This window comes from Stegodyphus dumicola, chromosome 1, assembly GCF_044657685.1.
Source record: "Stegodyphus dumicola isolate Sdum_Otavi_A_Nest chromosome 1, ASM4465768v1".
NCBI lineage: Eukaryota > Metazoa > Arthropoda > Arachnida > Araneae > Eresidae > Stegodyphus > Stegodyphus dumicola.
The window spans coordinates 234,209,548-234,231,781 of record NC_140768.1 but is presented as its reverse complement, the minus strand read 5'-3'; the positions used below and the strand labels follow the sequence as shown (position 1 = coordinate 234,231,781).

The window sequence follows — 22,234 nt, the reverse complement described above, 5'->3', positions numbered from 1 at the left end:
ATGGTGGTTCGGTAAAACCATCGAAACTAGTCCTGTGAAAATTTTGTAAATATAACGCTGATTTTTGTTGTTTTACTTCTGAATTAGTATTTATTCGGCGTGTTATTGTGTTTTAATACACTTAACTGTTAAACAATACATTTGCATATCATGCTTCGTTCAACAAATACTTACATATACTGTGCACTTCACAGTTAAACAATGGACATAAACTTAACGGGTATTTAACATACACTTAATCTTTAAACGTACACTAAACATACACTTACATACGTTACCTTACAGCATCTTATATTGAAGTTATTTACAGATACTTATAAATATTACTACAATATAGCTTACAACATATTACATAGCAATTATTTACAGGTACTTATGAGTACTATATAGCAGTTACATACGGATCAGTTTTTGCATATTGAGTACATAATACTTGCATATGAATCAGTTATTGTTGTATATTACTTATGTGCTACATATCAGCCATTACACAGCAGACTGTTGTATAATCATGCCATGTTCACTTGTTGAGAGAAATAGCAGTTTCCACATAGTGGAGCTGAAGTACACATTCGTAGTGATCTCTTACTTGCGTATAGCCCATCTATACCTTGCAAATCAGTTATATGCCTTTTATTCAGTTATTTGCCATTGGGCACTTAGTTGCGCGGTTTCTATATTTTTAGTACATTGCCTTGGTTTATGTTTTTCGTATTTACTGAAAGGAGCTTGCTACTCTGCGTTGCATAAATCGATGCCTAGTCTCTCCAGTTTGTCCATTAACTGCTTCAGTTTCTTGAGGCACGCCGATTGTTTAATGATGAAGTGTTTATGTGACGTTGCGTTTATGTGGCAGTTGAACGTGACATTGCTCGGCTAGAAAGCATATGATAAGTTAATGGTCAGGAGTGCCTGTGGCGCCACATACACATGTGTGTGTTGCCGAGAGTCCTCTTTCCCGAAAGTAAGATAGAAAGGGTCCGTTGTCGGTAACAAATCTTGTAATGAAATGCCAACACACCATGCGTTCGGTCAAGACTTTGTGAAGGGTGCGTCTGCCCTGAGGGATAGAATCCCATTCATCCTGCCATTGTCGTTGTGCTGCTGCACATATTAATGATTTTAGGTGTGGCCATGGAAGTTTCAGTGTTAGTGCTCGTGCTTCGATATTACCAGCCGCTTCATTGGCAAGCCTGTCTGCTTCCTCATTTCTCTGAATCCCAACGTGCGCCTGAATTCAAGAAATGCTGATTTTTGGATTTGGACATCTCCTTCAGCAGCTGCTGAATCTCGGCGATGAGAGTAGAGGATTGCGGATGGCGTAAATGGTCGAGAGGCTACCTGTAAAGATGTTAACATCAGAGCATGGTAGTTGGCTGGTCGTTCCTATGGCCTAGCGTACTGCAGCTGCCTCCGTCTGAAAAACCAAATTATGAGTTCCCAGGTAGCTTTTCAATGTGTGTAGGACTTGGGAGTGCTGCATGATGTCTAACCCGCAGCCAGCCTTACCGTTACTCTATTGGTGTTGTGGATGAATTATCTGTTGTGCTGAGTGAAGCCAACGTTGATATGTCTGTTATAACACCTTTGCGCAGTCAGACGGGTGGGAAGCATGGAAGAGCCGTTTCTTTTCGTAGGCGTCTGGATTATGGTGTTGTGACCTGCAGGTGATACCTTTCCGTAGCTGGTGAACTCTGGTATTTGTAGCTTCCTGGATCAGAAAGTAACCTTAATTAAATCTAACTATAAAAGGTATTTCGCCCATTCTTTGTAGAAAAACTGAAACAACCATCACGATGCTGGAAGACTTCGTGTTGTAGTGCAATTGGTGTGAAAGCATCTTTCGAGCATTCGGAACTTTACTGCATTTTGACCAAAAGTCTTTTGACTCAGCTTTGGATATTTGTTTAAGCAGGAACAGATAGCATAATCCACGGGAGCCATTTCCTAACGTTTTTAGACTATTCGAACTATCCAAAACGATGCGACGACCAGTCGGAAACAAATTTCCAAACGAAGGTTCTACCAGTACTACCATGAATGTTTATTGTGCTGAAAAGGAAGCACGTATTCCGCTGGATATTATTTGTGTGGTAATTTAGTAAAAAAGTCTTGCATTACACGCAGAGGAGCCCTATTAGCATTTTTTCTGACCGTTTGAACATATTTTGAAAATATAAATCCTGAATAAAATTGTTAGTTGAAACCTAATTGACTTTCAAACACTCCTCTTTAAATTTCCTTTCTTACATACAAGTTACTATCCTCTCATTAAATTAAAAGTCTGCAAAACAGAGCTAGGTAAAACTAAAGTTCTTTCACACTACTACTCGTAAACTTATCCACTGCTCTTTGCAACACCTTTTTAAACAGAATCCAAACCACCAGATCGTGACGGCTAACAATCGCGGTTGGTTACACACTACCTGCCTTAAAATTATATGTGTTTTTAAAGCTTTACTAGAAGGATGGTTTATTCTAATGATGTAGATACATATTATTTTTTGTTTATTTTTACTTTATATATATATATATATATATATATATATATAGAGAGAGAGAGAGAGAGATGAAGATATATATTTTCAATTCATTCGCGGATATAATATTGGAAACATATTCATATGCACAAAATGCATTACATATTATTAATTTTTTATGCTCTTATATTGTATGTTTACAGTTAAAATAATGCTTTAAAGTAATGGTTGGCTTTTAATATGTAACATTAATGAAAAGTTAGAATCTCCCTCCATACTAATAATATTCAAGTCACTTAACTACATAAAAAGTATATTGAAAGGATGTATAGAAATATTTTAAGGATATTAGAAGCTTTTAAATTTTAGCAGGGTGGATTTATAAGTACAAAAGTTTCCATTAAAGAAACTAACTCTATATACACATATATACACAAACTGTATTACAGTTCTTATTTTTAGTAAATACCAAGGTGTTAGCCGAGGTTTCCAATCCTCTTTACCGGAGTGTACGTGGTAGACTCTAATTAAGTCAGGAAAAGTGCTGTGACATAATAGGATACCGGACGTCCCTTGCATTAACACTCCATCCTTCTCTCCTACCGCAATGAAATTCACTTTTTTTTTTTTTTTTTTTCGTTTCCTTCTGCTGTCATTTTACCAAGTATTTTAATAACATTCTCAAAATGTGCTTATTTTTATTACATTCAAATTGTAGATTTTGCATATAAATTAACATTAAAAAAATAGTTGCTCATTTTCCCTTCTCTCTTCAGCGGCTCTTAAAGAAATAATTTTCTTGAAGAAAAATATTTGGGGCAAACACTGAAAATTGAGAGAAAAACAATTCCTTTCAATCGTACTTGGTTTAATGGAACTTCTATTTTCTCTTCCGTTTTTACATCGTCTTTCTCAGAAACATGCTGAAAATCTTTTTCAGGAAATGTAATTCACAGACCTAAGTTCGGCAAATGTAAAATAGACCTAATTAAATCAATTTTATAAAGTAATAAAAGTAAGATTTCTTGTAATGCAATTTATTTTTTAACAAAGCAGGTAATATACATATGTGTCTTTATTTTCCACTCGTTGGGGGAGGGATAAAAGGATTCTTAGTGATAAAGGTTTAATAATATTTCAATTTTTATGCAATGGGAATTTAATTTGTTTCTTGTTTTACGAAAAACTATGCATTTTATATTACAATTAAAAAAAACCATAAACATATTTATTCCCTTCACAGTCTCTTTACAAAAACTTATAGTACAAAAATATATTAAACATTAAATTAAATACTTTCATTTTCTGCTATATACGTATGAAGTTAAAAGTTCCAAGTTATAAAATTAATCAAAAAGTAAAAAAAAAAAAAAAAAAAAAAAAAAAAATTAAAAAAATAAAAATTGGAGATTTAAAAAATAAAGTGAATATTCAGCATACAATTCGGTACATAATTATACTAAATGATACGTGATTACTTTACACAATATTATACACAATGGTAATGAAAATGAAAGTATCGAAATGAAATTCCTTAATATTAACGTACCCATTCTTTCAAATAAATACATTTCAAGTTAGGCTTAACTTACCCTAGAATACTTCGAAATGGTAAAATTTTTTTGCGGTATACATCTTGTTGTTTAGGAAATGTATATACTCTGTCACTTTAGGGCCATCATCATAATATCCTTGGCATAAGAGCACGCAACATTTTAAAGGCATAATGAAAAACGAAAAAAATATCAAGATTAAAATAAGCAGACATTTAACCTCTAAAACAACGCTTTGGTTCCTTAACGCGTCTTCTCACGATTTGGCTAACTTGCTCATGCCATCTGGATGGCCTTGGTCCGAAGGGGCTATCTTTCGCACCCCATCGAGATAGCCAACAGTTTGTGAACAAAGTGTTGTCTTTGCACGCTCTTGCAACAGTAAAAAGACCAAATATGCATTATATGAAAAATATATTTCATAGTAACAACTCGGCTTTAAAATATTTGCGACCTCTAAACATGAATACTATCAAATCGCTGAAACACTCACTGAAATCACTGAACTTTTATATGTGGTAGTCAATAAGAAAAGCAGCGTTTCTGGTACATTACCAAACTCTGTACTTCAATTTACACCTTCTCTAGAAATGCTACCTAATTTACAGCTTGATGATACTGAAAGAAAAAATAGAAGTAACGGGAAGCAATCATTACAAAAATGTTTTATGGAAATAAATTCGTGAAATATGAGGAAATTTATGATGATGGTGATGATAAATAAATAAATAAATAAAACGTTTCAAACGTAGTCCATTTAACATATTTTAACATATGAGAAAATGTATGTTGATGATGGGGATGATAAATAAATAACTGAATAAAACGTTTCAAACGTAGTCAACTTAACGTTTTTCCCAAGAAGTAAGCAAAAATAAATATTTTAATTACATGCTTTAAGCTAATTTCTATAAATAAATATAGTACCTTCGATTAATTTAAGTTTATTTTCCTTAATTTTATCTCTAGAAACATTTGTAACGTATCAAATCACCTGATTGTTAGTTTGTATTGACCATATTTTTTGTATTTTAAAGGTTAATTAACTCTGAAATATCTTTTTATTTTACAATTTTAAAATTCTCTACATCATCATGCATTTGCATGACTTGAAATCCGTGTTTAGTAATAATGTCGGGTCTCAGTTTGATAAAATTATTTTGCAATGAAATTTTTATTTGTACACTGGAGTTTTTATTTCATTGCTTAACACTATTATTTTTCACTATTAAGCACGCTATTAAGTATTCACAGTTAAGTGCAAAAATGTCACTCATCTTTAGCATATACCCAAGTCAATGAATTCCAAAATTTTAATAAAATACTATGCTACTGAGTTACTGGTCAGCTGTTTTGAATCCAGAGGGCTTTCTCAAGATAAAGTGCGAAAATTAAAAGAATTCTGCTTCTGAAAAAAGTCGAGTTTAGTGTATTTTTCCCCTTGAATCACTGAAAAATAAATGCTTCTAAAATAACATGTCAGTAATCAAATAACTCCAATTCTTTAATGGTAAAATAGAAACTGCTTTCTAAAGATCTTGTCGGTTGATCATAAATATAGTTTCTGTTACTCATTATTATTATTATTATTTTTTTTTTTTTTTTTCCTTTTTCGCCTTTTCTTTCTCACTTTTCCTACTCTTGAAGAAGTTTTAGTCATGCCAAATCATTGTAAAATGTGTATCTAGAGGTATGAAATTTCAGATTTTTCTGAAGAAAATAGTTATGATAACCTTGAACAGAGAATTGAGGAGCCGTTGGAATCAAGAATTCGTCACTTTTTGGAAGAGTACGCTGAAATGAAAATTGTTGCAGAAGAAAATTTTCGACTGCGCTAATAAATTTTAAAAAATAAAAAATAAACAGCAAATTACCTTGAAAACTAACTCTTTTGAACAAAGGAAAAGTTAAAACATTCAGTCAACAGCAGATTTATTATTCCTGAAAAGTTAAAGAAATTAGCAATATCTACTCAAATTTATGTACATATATTTCCATCACTTTTCTATAAATTGCATAAGAAATACTAAAATGTTTATATTTAAACAGAAAAATATAATAACTAAAAATGTAGAAATGTAGAAAATATATAAAATGTTATGTATGGTAACAAGTTATACCATAAAATGCATTTAACACAATATATCAAAGGCAATATAAATTTAGCACCTTTTCATTGTACAAGTTAATATGATACAAAAATTTTGCTCAGTGGTTAACTTCAGAATAACGAATTGTTAAGTAATATATATAGACTAGTACATAGTCTTAAATATACTAAATTTATTACATTTAAGACTTCACTCTTCCACAACAGGTGGCGCCACCACTCAGCTGATTTAAATCTGCTAAGATTTGAATTGAAATAACGTTTTATCTTGCGTTCCCTGTTTGACATTATTTTATGATGCATCGGAAGATGTTATATAGAGGCGCTTCTTAAATTGTGAAGTCGAGACCCCAAATTAGGTGGCAAGGCAAGCTAGGGGTCGCGAAAATTTAATTCAGATATATGAATTTAAAGAAGCAGTAGCCTTCGTATCTTGAATTCAATATTTTAATTTTTCTGCGCACCGCAATTATGAAATTGTAATGCAGGGAAAGATGAGCCTTAAATTATATTTACATATCGAAAAATAAACCAAGCTCATCTTAATAGTGATGACGCATTGCAGTTTCTGCATAAATGTTATTTTAGAATCAAAATGGTAGAATCAAAATGGTCAATAGACAGTATGTTGTACCTCTCATCATACAGCGAGGATAAGTCTGGCAACAGCTGCAGAAAGAAAAACTTGGCAGTACTGGAATGGCAACAGCGGATGATATTCTATAGATTTTAATATTTTGATTTTGAGTCGATGTTTTCCTTTGCGATACTATTGCGTTAAAACATTTGAGTTTTGGGTGAATGAAATGAGCCCGCTGTCCCGCTGCGGATATTAGTAAAATATATTTAGAAAATTAGCTGCGTTGGAAGGGATGAAACCTTGTGTTTAAATTTGCGGTATTTTTCTTCCTAAACTTGCGTCGAGTTCAGAATATTATGCCAAGCTTATTCACGCTGGTGCAGATAAGTTTAAATTTTTGTTATTGTGTTTATAGTGTATAACTTGCAAATATATGAATAGAATTCTATTAAATAATCATTTAAAATTCTGGAATGGTGTTTAAAATGTTAGATGTAGAGTATTCACATTGCTATGTCGGAACCAGTGGCAGTCAGGTGTAAAGTAAAATTGTTTTTGCTCCAATGTGAATAGTCTACATCTAACATTTTAAACACCATTCCAGAATTTTAAATGTTTATTTAATAGAATTCTATTCATATATTTGCAAGTTATACACTATAAACACAATAACAAAAATTTAATCTTATCTGCACCAGCGTGAATAAGCCTGGCATAATATTCTGAACTCGACGCAAGTTTAGGAAGAAAAATACCGCAAATTTAAACACAAGGTTTCATCCCTTCCAACGCAGCTAATTTTCTAAATATATTTTACTAATATCCGCAGCCGGACAGCGTCAAATGTTTTAACGCAATAGTATCGCAAAGGAAAACATCGACTCAAAATCAAAATATTAAAATCTATAGAATATCATCCGCTATTGCCATTCCAGTACTGCCAAATTTTTCTTCCTGCAGCTGTTGCCAGACTTATCTTCGCTGTATGATGAGAGGTACAACATCCTCCCACCCTGATTTTCTCAAAATCAGACATTGCACAAAATTTTCTAACATTACGAATAAAACAAAACAGTACTATGTATTAGTTTAGAAAACACATAAAAGAAACTCGGTTAACATACAATATATATGACAGATCATACTAAAATGAGATCAATAAAGAATAAACTTCTAATTAAAGTCATTGCTAAAGAAAAGAGGATATAAGTCCAAAACGTGTACATTATTTCTATGAGCATGTCCTTGGTTTTAAGAGTCTACCATATCTAGATCTGTTTTCAGTTAAGTAATGCTTGGACGGAAGCAACAGGGGATAAAGGAAGCAGAATTCATCATCACGTTCAATGATTTTAGTTTTTAACTCTGAGGACTCCGTCGTTGTCTCTCACTACCAATAATCCATGGACGAAATCTCCTTTCTCTTGAAAGTGCTTTCTTTGCTCTAAACTCCACAAAAATGTTTCGGCGTTAGTTTTTTCTTCTACTGTTAAGGTATCCAAAGAATACGAGGGCTTCTTTAGGAGTTTATTAGTAAAGCGTAGAACCCAGCAGAATACTCGAACTATTTTAGAAAACCTCGAAGAACGTTTGTACCACTAGAATCTTCTAATTTTATACTCAAATTAACAATCACTCCCTTCTTAATTTCTGCTGCAACAGAATTTTCGTCTAGAGTAAACTCAAAGTCTGGCCATTCTTTCGGAGAGCTTTTCAGAAATTCGGGGCCCTCCCACCAATTGCATTGCCGCAAATGTTCAGGCGTACAGCCACGAGATGCCACATCTGCCGGATTCAATTTCCCAGGGATATGTCTCCAACATTCCAGCTTCGAGAGTTTCCGAATCTCCTTTACTCTATTATTCACAAATACACCCCAGTTTTCCTCTCGTTGTATCCAGCTAAGAGCCACAGTAGCGTCTGTCCAGTAATATATCAGGACATCGACTAAGCACAGGGTTTCAGCAGTATACCTTGCCAAGCATGCACCTAGAGCACAGGCTAGCAACTCCAAACGTGGAATAGTTATTCTCTTTAAGGGCGATCGCGTGATTTTGCTATAACGAATTTTACGAAAACTTTGTCTTCTTCCTTACTTCGTAAGTAAATGACAGTTGCATAAGCGGCTTAACTGGCATCGCAAAAGACGTGTAGAGTCCATGAATCCTTAATTCCATGACCCATGCTACTGTGGAGCAATTCATAATGACAGCGATGAAGCTGTACACTCCGACGTTGATTCACCCCCCTCACCCCCGCTAACTGTGATTGGACTTGATCCCAAAAAAACAAGGAGAAACATTCTCTCCTTATATGACTCACTTCTCGCGTTATGCAATGGACAGTAAACAACGCTTGTAATCATCGCTATATTTTTTTTCTTCATATACCTAATAAATATGTTATTTTGTGTTTGCTAATACAATGATCGTGTTCCTTACCTCCGCAGCTTGGATTACACTTTATTAAGGTAAGAACTTTAATTCTGTTTTATTCATCTGCTCGTCTCGATTTAGCGAAGTTGTAACAGTAAACAAAAATGAACCAAGAATACCTTCAGCAAAAGATTACGAGACCGAGAATATGTTTACTTCAACTAAACGCATAAAATATGAGATAAGCCATTAAGAATAAAAAACAGAAAAGATACTTTACAATAAATTATCGCTGGATAATCCGAAAAAGGAAAAGCCAAGCCTGTCTTCAAAAGCGAAACAAAACTGCATAGTTGCGTACTGTGCATTCGAAATACAGAAGCAGAAATGGCTACTAGCTGCGAAAATAAATATTCGATCATGAAACTAAACAATAACAACTATCAAGTATGGAAATACAAACTTGAAATGATCCTGAAAAAGGAAAATTTATGGGATTTAATAGCAGATGATACACCAAAAGAAATAAACGTCGAATGGAGAAAACGAAATGAACAAGCACAAGCTACCATTAGTTTGCTCGTTTAAGACAACCAAATCGTACACATAAGAAATAGAACGACAGCCAAAGAAATATAGAATGAATTAAAGAAAATACATGAAAGAAAGAATCTTTCCAGTAAACTTTACCTTCTGAGAAAGCTGTATACGTTAAAAGCAGAAAACGAATACAAACTCGAAGAACACGTCAACAAAATGCTCGAAGTCGTAGACGAACTGCGAGGAATCGGTGAAGAAATAAAGGACAGTCACATTGCAGCGCTCTTATTAAGCGGCTTACCAAAGAGCTACGAAAATCTCATTACAGCTTTAGAAGTACGCCCAGAAGAAGGACTAACGCTGGAATATGTTAAAACGAAACTCATCGACGAATGCCTGAGAAGAAAAGAAGTCACGCGAGCAGAAGAAACGACTGCCTTCAAAACGAATTTTAACACAAGTCAAGCATTTAAATCGACGAAGATGCAATTATTGCAAAAAAATAGGACACTTAGAAAAAGAGTGCAGATTCTTAAATAACCACAAAGAAAAAGATAAAAACGAAAGTAATTCATTTTTCAAGAATGAAAAGCAAACAAATAAAGGAAATTATGGAAATAAACAGAAAACGAAAGTTGCTGTAAACGAGGATACACATGAAGATGAAAACGAAAATAAGAATCATGAGAAGACTGAGAATTACACGTTCGAAGTCACCAGAGAAAGAAAATTTCAAAACTCAAACTGGTCAGTTGACTCAGGTGCTACTTGTCATATGACCGATAACATAAACTTTTTCACCAAATTGGATAGAAGCAAAGCTGAGCAGATAACAATTGCCAACGGCACGCAGATGAAGTCCGAAGGTATAGGAGAAAGATACTTATACTGTACAGACTACGAAGATAACGAAATAGAAGTGAGACTCGTAGATGTTCTGTACGTTCCTGACCTAGAAGGAGGATTGATATCCGTACGAAAAATTACAAAGAAAGGATTCACAGTTGAATTTGAAGAAGATATTTGCAGAATAAAGAAGAAAAATAAAACCATAGGAATTGCTAAAGCAGAAGGAAATTTATATACCATAGTTGAATCGCAAAGAAGAAAAGCCAAAATTGGAACTGCAGAAAGAAGAGAAAATAGTATAGATCTTTGGCATAGAAGGCTAGGACATAGAAATTATGAAGCAATCAAGAGGCTAAAGAATGATGACCTGGCAACCAGAATAAGAATTGACGGAGAAGCCAAAAAGGAAAAAGAATGCGAATGCTGTATCAGAGGCAAAATGACTGAATTGCCGTATCCCAAGCTAAACAACTATAGAGCAAAATCAGTTCTAGACTTGATACATTCAGATATCTGTGGACCAATCGGTACAACATCACTAGGAGGAAAGAAATACTTCATAACATTCATCGACGATCATTCGAGATACACAACGATCTATCTGCTAGCTACAAAAGATGAAGCTATCTCCAAATTAAAACAATTTGTAACCATGACGAAGAACAAATTTGGAAAGAAGCCAAAAGTCTTAAGAACAGACAATGGAGGAGAATATACAAGCAAAGACATTGAAGACTATCTAAAGGAAGAGGGAATCGAACATCAAACCTCCGTAGCATATTCACCGCAACAGAACGGTAGAGCAGAAAGAAAAAATCGATACTTAATGGAAATGACAAGATGCCTGCTACTCGATTCAGGACTCAAAAGAGAATTTTGGGGTGAAGCCATAATGACAGCCACCTATCTACAAAACAGGCTACCATCAAGATCAGTTGATAAAAAACCGTATGAACTATGGAATAATAAGAAGCCGAATCTAAGCCATATCAGAGTTTTCGGCAGCACAGCTTATTGTCGAGTTCCAAAGCAGAAAAGAAGCAAACTAGACGAAAGAGCAGAAAAAGGAGTTCTTTTTGGATATAGTGACCGTACTAAAGGATATAGAATTTACATGCCACATGCAAACAACGTCGTGATCAGAAGAAGCGTAATATTCGATGAAAACAAAAAAGAAGAAATGCCTTGTCAATTAAATGATCAGCATGAGGAAATAGAATGGCCTTTTAAAGAAAATAAATTGACAGAACCACGTCCAAATGCTATTACAGAGGAAGTAATTGAAACAGAAGAAATTCCCCCATTACCGAGAAGATCCCACAGAACGACTAAAGGAATCCCACCAAACAGATTCTCATACATGGCTAAGAATAAAGAAATCAAAGTTCCTAAAGACTGGGAAAAATTTCAAACTTTTCCTACCAAAGAGAAGGAACTGTGGTTAAAAGCTACGAAAGAAGAAATGGAAGCACTGAAGAGGAACAAAACATGGGAACTAGTCGATCTTCCAAAAGGAAAGAAAGCAATTGGAAACAAGTAGACATTTTAAAACAAAATCCGACGCTTCAGGAAATATTATCAGATACAAAGCTCGTTTAGTAGCTAAAGGATATTGCCAAAAATTTGAGCACGAATACGACGAAACATTCGCACCAGTCGTAAAGTATACAACAATAAGTACTATTTTGGCAATAGCAGCTGAAAAGAAAATGCACGTAAATCACTTCGATGTAAAAACAGCGTTTCTATATAGAGATCTGAAAGAAGATATATATATGAAGCAACCAGAAGGCTACATCTCTGCTTCAGAAGCAAATAAAGTCTGTAAACTGAATAAAAGTATCTACGGACTAAAACAGGCAGCCAGAAACTGGAATCACAAGATAGCTGAAATCCTGCGCAAACAAGGATACGTTCAAGGAAAGGCTGATCCATGTTCCTTCACACTAATCGAGAAAAACGCAAGAACTTACATAATCTTTTACGTTGATGACATATTAGTCGCGAGCGACAAGTGTGAATCAATTCAAGAAGTTGAACGAATTCTCAAAGAATATTTCGACATTCGAAATCTTGGAGAAGTGTCTACATATCTAGGAATTGAAATCGAAAGAGAAAAAGACGGAAGCTTTAAACTTCATCAAGCTAACAAGATTAATAGTATGATCGAAAAATTCGACGGAGAGTCACCAAAGAAACTAAGCTATACACCCATGACTACGAATTTTACGAAGAACCAAAACAACCAGGATGACGTTTTTCCCGATAATCGGAAGTATAGGGAAGCAGTGGGAGCACTTTTATATTTAGCAACAGTATCAAGACCTGACATAGCAAATTCTGTTGGAATGCTTAGCAGAAAAGTAGAAAATCCATCAACATCGGACTGGAACGGTATCATTAAAATCATACGATATTTGAGAGCTACAATTACTTACAAATTACATCTAAAATCCAATGGTGCACCAGTCATCAAAGCTTACAGTGACACTGATTGGGCAGGAGATACGTCTGACAGAAAATCCACATCCGGACATATATTTCAAATAGGAAACAGTACGGTATCATGGGGAAGCAAGAAACAAAATTGTGTCGCCCTATCTTCGACAGAAGCCGAATACATCGCTCTAGCCTTAACATTGCAGGAGCTACAATGGATTAGACAACTGATGGGAGATTTAGGTTTCGCTCAACAGGAAGCTAACATCGTATTCGAGGACAATATATCATGCATAAATCTTTCCCGAAAAGAGAAAAGAAGCAGTTACACCAAACACATCGATGTGAAATATCACTACGTATGTGATCTACAAAATCAAGGGATTGTTAAATTAATACACTGCAACAGTAAAATGATGTATGCAGACATGTTCACGAAACCTTTGCCCAGACAACAGCTGGAATTTCTATTGAAAGGAATCGGGCTTACTTCGAACAGAACAGTTCATCGAGTGGGAGATTGTGGAGCAATTCATAATGACAGCGATGAAGCTGTACACTCCGACGTTGATTCATCCCCCTCACCCCCGCTAACTGTGATTGAATCCCAAAAAGAACAAGGAGAAACATTCTCTCCTTGTATGACTCACTTCTCGCGTTATGCAATGGACAGTAAACAACGCTTGTAATCATCGCTATATTTTTTTTCTTCATATACCTAATAAATATGTTATTTTGTGTTTGCCAATACAATGATCGTGTTCCTTTCCTCCGCAGCTTGGATTACACTTTATTTAGGTAAGAACTTTAATTCTGTTTTATTCATCTGCTCGTCTCGATTTAGCGAAGTTGTAACAGTAAACAAAAATGAACCACGAATACCTTCAACAGTGACGAGGTAATTTAAGGCTGGAAAGACTAGGCAACCTTTCGTACCATCTCTCAAATCTTGTTTGAAATTCATCTGGTAATGGCTTATCCCAGTTCGATTTTGTTGCCCAAGCCTCTTGAAGAATTAATTTCACAGGTAATACGACGGGCACAAAGAAACCTAGCGGGTCAAAAACAGCATGGATTAGAGACAACAGTCTCCCTTTTGATAAGTCTCTTTTAACGATTTCTCTTTGGACGGATATTGTAAGGCTGTCATCTCGTCGGTCCTACTGCAAGCCTAGAACTGCGGAGACTGGATCACTATCTTCAGCTGCTAGCTCTTGATCACCATATTGATTAAAAGTCCACATTCGAAGATCCATTTTGGCTTCTGCCATAATAGTAATTGACTGGCTCATAAAAACCTTTAGCTCTTCGTTATCATCGACTGACGTGACACAATTGTCAACATAAAATGATTTCGCAAGTTTATTCGCATCATCTTTGAATTCAGGTGAAACGTGGGACAAATGAAATGAAATCACAGCTGCCAATAAATAGGGGCTACTAGTTAAAACAAAAACAACCCTCTTGTGACGAAACACTTCAATTCTATTATTTACCCACCCCAAAACTTTAAGTAATTTTGATCCTCACGCTCTACCTTAATCTGTAAAAAGGCCCGCCTAATATCGGATGTTACACCAATTGCCTTTTCCCTAAACCGCATTAGAATGGCTGAGATTTCTTCTACAAGATTTGGACCTTTTATCAAGCAATCATTTAGCGAAAGCGAACCAACTACTTTTCTCGACGCATCGAATACAGGCCTAATCTTGGTAGTAAGGCTACCTAATTTTATTACTGGATGGTGTGGTAAATAATGCCCTCCGTCATTCTTTAGTGATTTTGGGACAATTTCTATGACATCTTCCGCTAGCCATTCGTTAAATACTGTACTATACTCATCAAATTTATTTAATTTTCTCAATTTTCTCGTAGTAGCAAAGAGCCTCTTTTCTGCAATATGCCAGTTAGAGGGAATATCAGGAGGGAATTTTAGAGCCCAAGGTAAACTCACGCAATATCTACCATCTCCGGTTCTGCGAAGGCTCCTAAGAAACTGCTCTTTCGCTGCTTGATCTTCTGCGACCCTGGAAATGCTTTGCGCATCATCTGCAATGCCGATAGTTTCTAACTTCCACATAAAGGAAGGTTCCATGTCTTGAATAAGAAGATTAGTTACTAACATAGATGGGGTACCCTCAAAACTTTGGATAATCGTTCCTTTCGATTCACCGCACAGCGTCCATTCCAGTTTAGTATTTATGGCTGTCAAACCACCCTCAAGCTGAATTACTTCACCAGTAAGTATTTGCCCATAAATATCACTCCCTATGAGGATTTCTATTTCCGGGTGACCCTCACCGATATCTGAAATCCAAATTCTGTGTCTTTTTAATTCCTTCAATAACGGTCCTTTAGGTATGCGTGGTATGCCTCCACAAATGGTATTTTGATCCAGAAAACTAAATTGGCACACTTTGTTTTTCCCAACCGGGCTTAGACCTATAGAATATCTCTTGTGAATTTTTGACTCAGTTCTTGTTCTGCCAAATAACGCGTGAGTTAAAGTTTCAGAGGAAGTGCTTTTCAGATTTAAAGCTTCAACTGTGGATTTTAAAACGTAAGATCGTTGGGATCCACAACCCAAGAGGCACCTGACCACCTTCTTTACAGTGCCTACAACTATTTCAACCATTAACGTCATAAGAGTGACTTCATTCATACATAAGGGAGAGGACATTGTACTTTGTACCATTACTGACTCGTTTCGTTTTTCCTTATTGTCAGCATTGTTTTCTGATACCTCCGGGCATAAAATTATAGGGTGAGATCGCCTACACAAATAGCATTGAATAAACTGTGGACACTTCTTCACAAAATGCCCTGGTATAAGACAGCGGAGGAAGCATTTTAATTTTCTTAATTTCTCTAATCTTTCCTTTAAGCTCATCGATCGAGCTGTAAAACATTCTTTTCTTTCGTGAGATTTTCCGCAAAAAACACAATTTTGTTCTTTGGCAGCAACTAGACTTGCTGCGCTAGCGATTGGTTTTTTGGTCTTAACTTTTACATCTTTAGAATGTTCATTGCGCGAAGTAGAAGAAATTTCAAACCCAGACCTAGCTAGTTTAACTCTCTGCTCTCCTTCGACCTCTTTACGCAAAAATTCCAGGAGACTTGTGAGACGTGATACTTCTTTACTGAACAAAACGCTTCTCTGTCATACTCGAAGCATCTCAGCAGACAGACAAGACTCGACCATGGGATATAACCAGGAAACATTAGTATCCAGGGCTAAGCCTAAAGACTCTAGAGATCTTAGATGGGATTCGATTTTGTCAGTGACACTAGTGGCAACCGATCCTTCCCTTGTGAGCGTACATTTTAGATAATTAATTTTAACAATTCCCTCACATATATCTCAGTTAAAATTCCGTTAAGGGATAACTATCTATCAACTCACTAGCCCGAGTTTCGGGTAACATGGATTGAGCTAAATAATGGAATTTATCAACGTCATTAATCTCCTTATCCTCATGGATCTTCTTAAATTGACCCCAAAATGTAAGGTAACTTAATAATTGTCCATCGAATTTTTTAATTTGAATTTTCGGCAACTTGTACCGTTTTTCATTAGAAGCACTTATGCTACTTTCCGTATTAGAACTCGTATTGACACTACGGTCAGCCGCATTATCTATATTTTCTTTCACCCGACGATTAAGAGTGATAAACTCATCTGAATATTCTTCGCAGCCTATGACCTCTGTTTCCAGATCATCTTCAGCGGCTTTTTCCCTTAATCATTGAATCTAGTATTTCTGAATCGCAAGATCTCAACTCAGCAATTATCATCTGCAACTTCAAAATTTTGTCTTTCACTACATCTCTATCCGCTTGAACATCTTTACAAAGTTCGGTTTTTAGAATCTTACCCGTCCTAGTAAAGGCACTGAGTGCCATTGCACGCTTTTTCTTCAACATATCAACATCCATTTTTATCTTTAAATGCAGACCCACTTAAAATTCAAAATCTGTAATGTTATCATCAATCCGACAAATCCTCAAAAACGTCTTTACTCAGCAATTCCAAAAATATAACTCAATATAATAAAAATGAATAACAATATGTCATAACATCCATAATACAGCAAAACAAAATTATTTTGAATATCACAGTAGAAGATTTAACGCATAACCTTTTCTACGTTTACACTGCAGACGATTTAGCGCATAGCATTTCAATTGAAAATTGAAACTAATTCGAATACAAATACGAAATTCAACATTGCAGACGATAAAACGCATTACGTTTCCAAATAACACTTAAATTAATATTTACTTCTACAATAATATAATATAGCAAACACAATACTTTCTCAACTATATTAATATAATAATCCCAACACATTCGAATCAGGATCGCAATCCTGGGTGGCTCGGCATTTTGTTATGTCGTGGAGCAAAAACAATTTTACTGTACACCTGACTGCCACTGGCTCAGACATAGCAATGTGAATACTCTACATTTAAAATTCTGGAATGGTGTTTTAAAATTTTAGATATAGAGTATTCACATTGCTATGTCGGAACCAGTGGCAGTCAGGTGTAAAGTAAAATTGTTTTTGCTCCACGACATAACACAGTACGTAACACAGAGGCATGACGAGTATCAGTTCGGCGTCGTTATACAGCAACGACAGACACTTTTCTATGTTAGTCAAGTGTTTCTGTTTAATCGCAAGAACGATATACGCACGGACGATCCTAAGATTTCGGCCACTCGCGTGCCAAGACCTAATGTGCCACCCCTCTAAAGAATTTTTTATGTTTTGTCTAATACTTAACGTTGACGTTATAAGCTCAGCTACCTGTATAAGAAAAATAAGCAAACACTTAATAAAAATACAAATAAAATTTGAAGGGTAAAACTTTATTTTTTTGGCCAGCTAAGATTAAAATAACGACAAAATATTTTAACAAAATAACACAAATATTACCTTTGAAAAAAAAATAGATATTTTATAATTAGATATTCAATACATCTATATTTACTCAAATATAATCTAATAAAAAGTACTAAAGCATAAATCTCGTGAACAAAAAGTATTTAAATCAGTTCTTCTGCAAAAGTTACCTAATAATTAACTATAAAATAACTTTTCTGGCTTTCTGAGAAGTAAATTTGTCAATAATTTCGGTGAAATCAATTTTTTCAAAGATTTCGGATTCAATAGAGATGGTGGCAAATCTGAAAGCCTTTCTTGCGTCATAGTATTTCTCAAGTAATTTTTAATAATTTTTAATTAATTGAAATTTGTTTCACATGAAGCCACAGAAACAGTTAAGGTTAAAAAAATTCTTATTGCTGGAGCAAAATTCTTATTGCTAGAGCAAAATTTGGAAAACAGGGAATGAGATCATTTTTACTATAATTTATAATATATTTCAATTGGCTGTTTTTTTATCTGGAAAAATATCTTTGAATGAAGTTATTTCATTAAAGACTTGTATACCATTTATTATGTTTCACAATACTTCCTTCCCTTCATCCTGTACCTGTAACTTAATATCTAGGTCCATGCAGGCTTTCATGAGATCATCATTAAGTAATGCTGTGAAACTCATACAAAAAGCAGAATATTGAATATCTAAATCTTTCACTTACCGAAGAGATCGCGGGATCAAGAACTGCAAAAGAGAAAGCAGTCTTGAATTGCTGGAAGGGATTTGAAACTGGTTCATCCCTGCCCTCGTAATTAAATAAACGGACCTTTTTCCTGACCTTCGAGACGGGGAGTTCGGAATCAGTACCTAATAAATGTCTACAAATGCTGTTGCTGAATCGACAAATATTTTTAAATTATTTCGTCAGAGCGTTAGGAAATTATGTAATTTTCACGATTATCTAAGCCTTCACTCCGCGATGTTTAATTTAGAATTTTGAAGCATTTTACTCAGTACATGAATTCTTGATAATAAATTATTCCAAATTAAAACTGAACACAAAAAATTAAATGTTTCAAGACTTTTAATTATTTATGCAGCACCCATTTTTGTTCTCATGTCTCTGGTGGCATCTTCAATTAAGGCATTTAATGAGGTAGTTATGTTTTTAGGTCTTGTTTTAGAGGTTTAATAGCATTGATACGACTTTCCCACCTTGTTTCACTTAACCGTTTTAAAGTTAGACTTTTCACGTGTTTTTTTTTAATAAGCAACATCGATATGGGGACGCAGAAAAGTAATTATATACCTCTCGTACCATATAAAAAAACCCAGAAATTTCACCACTGGAGCTGGCAGCGTCATTAACAACGAGATTTAATGTATGAGCCGCATACGGCACGTATAATGCTCTAGGATTGATTTCGAGAGTCTGTTTCTGAAACCCTATATTTTTCCCTTTCATGTTCGATCCACTGTCGTAGCCCTGACTCCATATATCTTTAACTTCGATCTGCAGACTATATCCGATAGCTTTACTAATAGAAAATTTCACAGAACTTCTCCAGTGGTATTAGTTCCTGGAAAAAATTCTAAAATATCTGTCTTACCATCAGTATTATTCACACATTATTTGTTCTGTGTGCTAATATCTGGTGTAGAGTCGAGAATTATAATATAATATTTGGCATTTTTTTCACAATGCGTGCTATCTCATTACGAATTGATTCAGCTATATATTAATTATTTTATTTAAAGATGGTGTATTTAATTACGGCAAAGCACACGAGGGCTATCTGCCTAAAAGGAGGGATGCCTTCGTGGAGGACTTTCTAAGGGAAACTGGCTCGCATACACGTTACGCATGGGGAAAACCACGAAAACACCCATGCAGCCAGCCCGTTCGCGGGATTCGAACCTCGGACCGAACTACCAGTGTTCAGCGACTTTACCGCTCGGCCGCTGGTGGGGACTTTATTTAAAGAATATTGCCTTAAGTAGTGTGGAATACGTTTTTTGTTATCTTTGTATTTAGTGGCATTATTAAGGTGTTCTAAAATAATTGGATCAAATTTGGCCAGCATCTCCACTGCCTTAAAAAAAAATTACTATTATATCAGTGATACAACTTCGTACTACTTCCTCTGAATGCCAAATTTTGGTTGGCTAAAAATTGTACTAAATTTGGTACACATATTCTCAAATATAAAGGCTATCTAAAAAGGATATTTTACATTTATATACAGAGGGCTTGATTTTACAGAAATTATCTAATATCTAGAAATGAAAAATTCGATATTTTATCTCATGTTTATGCAATATATAGTGTTTTTTATGACTGCAATATAGGTGTTTATGTAGTAAAACATTTTTCTCGTTTTAATGACTTTATATGTTCTGGCAAATATTGAAACTGATTATAGCTATTAGTATTAAAAGTGCGTTTGTGCGATATTTAGACTCAAAATCTTTTTAAAAAATTACATTTGAAATCCACAAAAATATTGTTTTCGTCACTTCTCTACGTTAATTTAAATTGATCTTTCATAGTTTGATAATTGTCATTTTATTTTTAATATAATATACAAGGAAAGGTAAAAATTCGAATACCAGAAATATAATTTTAAATGATTTTTTTATTAGAAATTAATTTTTATTTCAAATTATCGTCAGATCTGGAAAGTAAATTTTTAAACCTAAACACCAAAGAGTGTAATTGAAATATGCTTAATTGATTAAAAAAAACTGACTGTATAAAAATATTTATTTACCATATGTCTATAGCCAATTTCTAAATAAAAAAAATTAAAAAAGTATTTAAACTTGTTGTATGAAAAAATATATCTGAAATTCTTAATGTAACGAAGGAAATAAAAGGATGATCTTACCGTATACCACAACAGACGATAATAGAAAATTTTGCTACTTAATTTGAAAATCAATGTATCAGGCTAAATATTTGGTGACAATTCAACACGGCTTCATCAAGTCAATCTTAAGCGTAATAGAAAATTTTGCTACTTAATTTGAAAATCAATGTATCAGGCTAAATATTTGGTGACAATTCAACACGGCTTCATCAAGTCAATCTTAAGCGTTATGCATACAGGAGGTATTATGATGAACCATCAGATAGATAAGTCCTGCTAGCATAACGAAAATAGTAAACAAGGTGGCGCGGTGAGGGGCTAAATCAATTAGATGATATGAAATTACTCTTCAACTAGGAGATGGAGTAAGTAAAAATCCTTTCCTTATTTCGATATAATGGATATTGAACCTTGTAGGAAGAACAAAACTAAATTATCAGAATGAACAAAATACTTTTATTTGAATTTTCAAACAGAACCAAAAAAATAAATGCTGCAGCTCTTAACTATCAAAATTTTCAACTCTTAACTACTACAGTTAAAACTCTTACAAATATTAAAAAACTAAAATCTTAAACTCTCCAAACAAAATATATCAAAAAATATCTTTCGAATCCCTTCTTGTTGCCACACCGTAAAATGCAAGTCCTAATCCTATTATTTATATTTCACGTTCTCTTTAAGTCACGATCTTTACAAGTCATGATCTTTACAAGTCCCCCCACAAGAAGTACATTCGTCACCGTAGAGACAATGCTGCTCAGAGTTCATTGAGAGAGAAAGAGTTAACTGCTAACCTTGACAAAGCATCAGCATTCCCATGTGAACTTCCTTTGCGGTATGTCACAGTCATGTTATACCGTTGTAACGTTAAGGCCCAACGAGACAGTTTAGCACCATTAGGGGTGCTTTGGGTCAAGTAGGTGAGGGGATTGTGATCAGACACAATCTGCACTTTGGCACCGAAAATCCATGTGTCAAATTTTTTCAAGGCTTCGATGACACAAAATGCTTCTCGTTCGATGGTTGACCATCGTTGTTGACAGCGCGTCAGTTTCTTGCTCAAAAATGCTATGGGCATTTCTTTGCCATGTTCGTCGTTTTGAGCTAAACACGCTCCAATTGCGAAAGCAGATGCATCCGTATAGAGTTGAAAGGACTTGCTGATGTCCGGAGTATGCAGAGATGGCATTTTAATCAACTCTTCTTTAAGTTTGTTGAAAGCTGCTTCTTTTTCAGAGTCTCATAGAATATTATTTGGAACACTTTTCTTTGCAAGGTTTGTTAGAGGTAAAACAATCTCAGAAAAATTTGTGATATAATCCCTATAGTAGCTTGCTAGCCCTAAAAGACTTCTGACTTCTTTTTTAGTGGTAGGCTTAGACAGATTTCTGATGACTTCTACCTTCTCAGGATCTGGAGAGTGAGTGCCAGAACTTATTACGTGTCCTAAAAACTTCACGTGACTGTTTCGAAATCACACCTTTCTAGATTTGCGGTTAGACCTGCGTTTCTCAGTGTCTGAAACACTTGGTCGATGTGATAGAGGTG

The 22,234-nt window shown here is 34.8% G+C and overlaps 1 protein-coding gene across 2 annotated transcripts in view; it reads right to left on the bottom strand.

Annotated features, from left to right (window-relative positions):
* LOC118182980 (uncharacterized) overlaps positions 1–22,234 on the bottom strand; it is a 223,419-nt gene that overhangs the window by 195,017 nt on the left and 6,168 nt on the right. The window contains exon 1 of one of the 2 annotated variants that reach the window (XM_085826421.1): positions 5,908–5,987. The exons of the other annotated variant lie outside the window; for it this stretch is intronic. The gene's annotated coding sequence lies outside the window, so the exon portion shown is untranslated. Of the gene's footprint in view, positions 1–5,907; positions 5,988–22,234 lie in introns of those variants that run through there. 2 annotated transcript variants of the gene reach the window in all.